The following is a 4,753-nucleotide window of genomic DNA, read 5'->3' as shown; positions in this document are numbered from 1 at the left end:
TTAGCTCTTAAACTTCGTAGATCTGTTTTAACTGTACGCGTATTAGCTTCGTCTATACTACTGAGTTCAAATCCGCTGTCAGTTGACTATAATCGGCCAATATTGAAACCCTAGGTATTCTATATGCTGTTAATATGCGATTACTGCTGATAATTAGCTTCGTGTATGTTATTGAGTACAAATCTATTGTAAAATGACTATAATCGGAGAATATTGAAGCCCTAGGTATTCTATATACTGTTAATTGCTATAGATTTTTCAATTTGTTGCGATTACTGTTGATTATTAGCTTCGTGTATGTTATTGAGTTCAAATCTGTTGTAAAATGACTGAAATCGGCGAATATTTAAACCCTAGATTGTTCGTTGTACTGTTAATTTGCGATTACTGTTGATAATTAGCTTCATGTTTGTTGTTGAGTTCAAATCTGTTGTAAAATGACTGAAATTGGCGAATATTAAAACCCTAGGTTGTTCATTGTGCTGTTAATTTGCGATTACTGTTGATAATTAGCTTTGTGTTTGTTGTTGAGTTCAAATTCGTTGTAAAATGATTGAAATCGGCGAATATTGAAACCCTAGGTTGTTCGGTGCTGTTAACTGTTATAGAGTATGATAGCTTTTGCGATTGCTGTTGAGTATTACGTGTTTAGTAACTGTTCATCGTATTTAAAGTTTTTTTGATTTGATGTTTCGTGTGGATGTCACTTTTAGTTAATAGGTAATTTGTGTTTCCTGTGTGTTCGTATGGTAGCGATTTGATTTTCCGATAATCGAGAATTGATACGGAGCATATGCTTAGTTTGAATCTATCAACTGTTCATTGTATTTTAAGTTGATTTAATTTTTTTTGTATAGATATCGCTTTCAGTTAATATTAATTTTCTTTTTTGTATGTTCATGTGCGCAGAGCTTTGATTTTTCGATAGCTGAGAGTTGATTTGAATATTTTTTATTTTTATTTTTTGTTATTTTTTTATGATTCATGTTTTAAGTTGTTATATTATAATGAGAAACTTTAATAGGCATCACCTGTTGAATTTGTCAACTGTTCATACTATTTAAAGTTGATTTGATTATTTGTGTATATATCACTTTCAGTTATTATCAGTTGTGTTATCTGTATGCTCATATGTGTATCGCTTTAGACTTTTGATAATCAAGTGTTGATTTGAGTTTGTTTGATCATTTTTCTCTCTTTCAGGTTTGAATTTGTTGAATTATAATGAGAAGCCCTAATAAGCATCACCAGCTCGATTTCTTCCTTTGTTTTCTGCTACTTGGCTGTGCAATTCATTCAATTCTAGCTGCTAATTACGCCCCTACCGATAGAATTTTTCTAGACTGTGGTGCAAGTAATGATTTATCTGATCAAGATGATAGAAAATGGACCTCCGATGCAAAATTCGCACCTACTGCAAATTCCATAGCTGCCGATGCAACCGTTCAAAAACCTGATGTTCCAGCAGTTCCTTACATGACAGCTCGTATTTTCACATCTGAATTCACCTACAGTTTCCCTGTAGGTCCTGGAAGAAAATTTGTTCGTCTTTACTTCTATCCAGCAGTTTATGCTAATATTAATGATACCTCCAAAGGTGTCTTCTCTGTTGTGTCTGGATCATATACTCTTTTGAAAAACTTCAGTGCATATGAAACCGCTAAGAATCTGAACTATGATTACATCTTGAAGGAATATTCTTTTAATGTTGATTCAGGGAGTTTGAATCTAACATTCACTCCTGCTCCGGGAACTCCCGGCTCATATGCATTTGTAAACGGGATTGAAATCGTTTCACATCCTGATATTTACGCGTCTAATGGAAACACCATGATGGTAGGTTTTGGCACAACATTTAATATCGACAACTCCACGGTTCTTGAAAAAGTTTATCGGTTAAACGTTGGCGGTCAGACTATTTCAGCATCGGGTGATACCGGGCTTTATAGACAGTGGCTAGGTGATGTACCTTATATATTTGGGGCGTCTGCTGGGGTTCCTGTTGCTACAGATCCAAACATCACAATCAGTTACCCTTCGGGTATGCATGATTATGTGGCACCGGCTGACGTGTACAAAACAGCCCGGTCAATGGGCCCGACCCCGGAAGTCAACTTGGGTTACAATCTAAGTTGGTACTTTGATGTCGACACGGGCTTTTCGTATCTGGTTAGGCTCCATTTCTGTGAAGTTGCTCCATTTATAACTAAGTCTAACCAACGGGTGTTTGAAGTTTTCATCAATAATCAAACTGCAGAGACCGAAGCTGATGTGATGCTTTGGGCAACGAAGAAAGAGGTTCCCGTGATTAAAGATTATGTTGTCGTTTTTTCTGGCAAGACTCCAAGGCAAGATCTATGGCTAGAATTGCATCCAAACACTGCACTGAAACCGCAATATTATGATGCGATCTTGAACGGTGTTGAGATATTCAAAATAAATGCGAGTGACGGTAATCTTGCGGGGTCACTTCCACAACCCGTACCAGTACAGCCAATCATTGACCCTAGTAGGGTATTGTCAAGAAAGTCAAGTAAGTCAAGCAAAACTGGGGTGATCGGTGGAGGTGTTGGTGGCGGTATTGCTGCTATTCTCATCATCGGTTTGCTTGTTTGCTTTTTAACTCGTAAAAGGAAGCAACGAAAGGATCCGAGCTCGAGTGATGGCCCGTCGGGCTGGCTCCCGCTCTCCTTATATGGAAACTCGCACTCTTCGGGCTCTACCGCCAAGACGGCCACCACTGGAAGCTATGCTTCTTCCCTTCCATCAAACTTATGCCGCCACTTTTCGTTTTCCGATATCAAAGCCGCCACCAATAACTTTGATGAATCTCTACTTCTCGGTGTGGGTGGATTTGGTAAAGTTTACAAAGGCGAAATAGATGGTGGGGCCACTAAAGTCGCTATAAAACGGGGCAACCCGTTATCCGACCAAGGTGTAAATGAATTTCAAACAGAAATCGAGATGCTTTCAAAGCTTCGTCACCGCCACCTCGTGTCGTTAATCGGTTACTGTGAAGACAATAACGAGATGATTTTGGTGTATGATTACATGGCTCACGGGACTCTTCGCGAACATCTTTACAAAACTCAAAACCAACCGTTACCATGGAAACAACGCCTCGAGATCTGTATTGGGGCGGCCCGCGGGCTTCATTACCTCCACACGGGTGCGAAACACACGATCATCCACCGTGATGTCAAAACAACCAACATTCTGCTAGACGAGAAATGGGTCGCTAAAGTTTCTGATTTCGGGCTGTCCAAAACAGGGCCTGCTTTGGATCATACCCACGTCAGCACCGTGGTGAAGGGTAGTTTCGGGTATTTAGATCCTGAATACTTTAGAAGGCAACAGTTGACCGATAAATCCGATGTTTACTCGTTTGGGGTGGTGCTTTTTGAGATATTATGTGCCCGGCCCGCTTTGAACCCGACACTACCTAAAGAGCAAGTGAGTTTAGCCGAATGGGCTCAACACTGTCACAAAAAGGGTATTCTTGACCAAATCATTGACCCATTTTTGAAAGGTAAAATCTCACCAGAGTGTTTTAAGAAAGTAGCGGAGACCGCTGTAAAGTGTGTGGCGGATCAGGGTATCGATCGCCCATCAATGGGCGATGTGTTGTGGAACCTTGAGTTTGCTTTGCAGCTTCAAGAGAGTGCAGAGGATAGTGGCGGCAAAGGGGCGTTGGATTTGGAATCCGGTGGTAGTGGTTATGAGGAAATGCCACTAAAGGGCAAAGCGGCAGATGGCGGCGGTGACTATGATGAGAATGTGACCGACTCTCGAAGCACGGGGATGTCTATGAGCATTGGTGGCCGGAGTCTCGCTAGTGAGGATTCGGATGGGTTAACCCCGAGTGCAGTTTTCTCGCAAATTATGAACCCGAAAGGCCGTTGAGACGTTTAAATTTAATGTCTTATGGTTTATAAATTGGTATGTTACTCTTTTCTTTTTACACACAAGGGTTTGATCATCTTGAAGGCTTTTTGTTTCTATTATTTTTATTTTTTTTCACTTTTGGGATATAATATGATATGAAATCTAATTAATATAAATTGTATTTATAAGTTTATGAGATGAGATGTTTACATATGTGTATATTAATATTAATGGTTGGCATGTAACATAAGTCAAATGCTTCCAATTGTTGCTAGTTGGATTAAGGTTGTAAAGTATTGTAATGATAGCTGTAGCTTGGGGGGGTAGAATAATTAGATTGACGAAAATGTCCCTCAACATGTTAGTGGTGGTCCATACTCCATATTATATCCACATCCACCAGTTGTTGATTTACTATTTATATATATTTTATTATTACTTGTGTTTGGTTAATCAAACTTTTAATGTTAGTTGTGATCATCCTATAGCCCACTTGTGGCTTAGTGGTAACAAGATTCTTCAGTAAAGATCCAAGTTTGATTCTCATTTAGTGTTATGTTGAATGGATATTGACAATGAAATATCTGAGCTAGGTCTTGCGAGATTGTTGGTTCGAATCCTGAGCCAACCTGGGTTTTAGTCTCACCGTGTGTTACGTCAAAGAGTTATATTCTTGTGACGGCACAACGACTGTTAAGTGGCGACCGGCGGTTTGGTTTCCCGGGGGATCACCGAAGCCAAACTCTGAAACCAGTTTGGGCACGACAATATAATCTGGTAAGAGTTGGGCAACGGAGCTCTCCAGATTAAAGGGTGCGATAGCCTAAACAAAAAAAAAAAAAAGTTGCCGTTCATAGGCATGCTTTGT

General features: G+C 39.7%; 1 pseudogene; it reads left to right on the top strand.

The window, feature by feature from the left end:
• Window positions 1-1,182: 1,182 nt before the first annotated feature.
• On the top strand, window positions 1,183-3,903 carry LOC143606522 (receptor-like protein kinase FERONIA pseudogene; annotated as a pseudogene).
• Window positions 3,904-4,753: the final 850 nt, after the last annotated feature.

Source organism: Bidens hawaiensis, unplaced genomic scaffold, assembly GCF_021521415.1.
Source record: "Bidens hawaiensis isolate Kalapana, Puna unplaced genomic scaffold, B.hawaiensis_p1.1 tig00075141_1, whole genome shotgun sequence".
Lineage (NCBI taxonomy): Eukaryota > Viridiplantae > Streptophyta > Magnoliopsida > Asterales > Asteraceae > Bidens > Bidens hawaiensis.
This window is presented reverse-complemented; position numbering and strand designations above follow the sequence as displayed.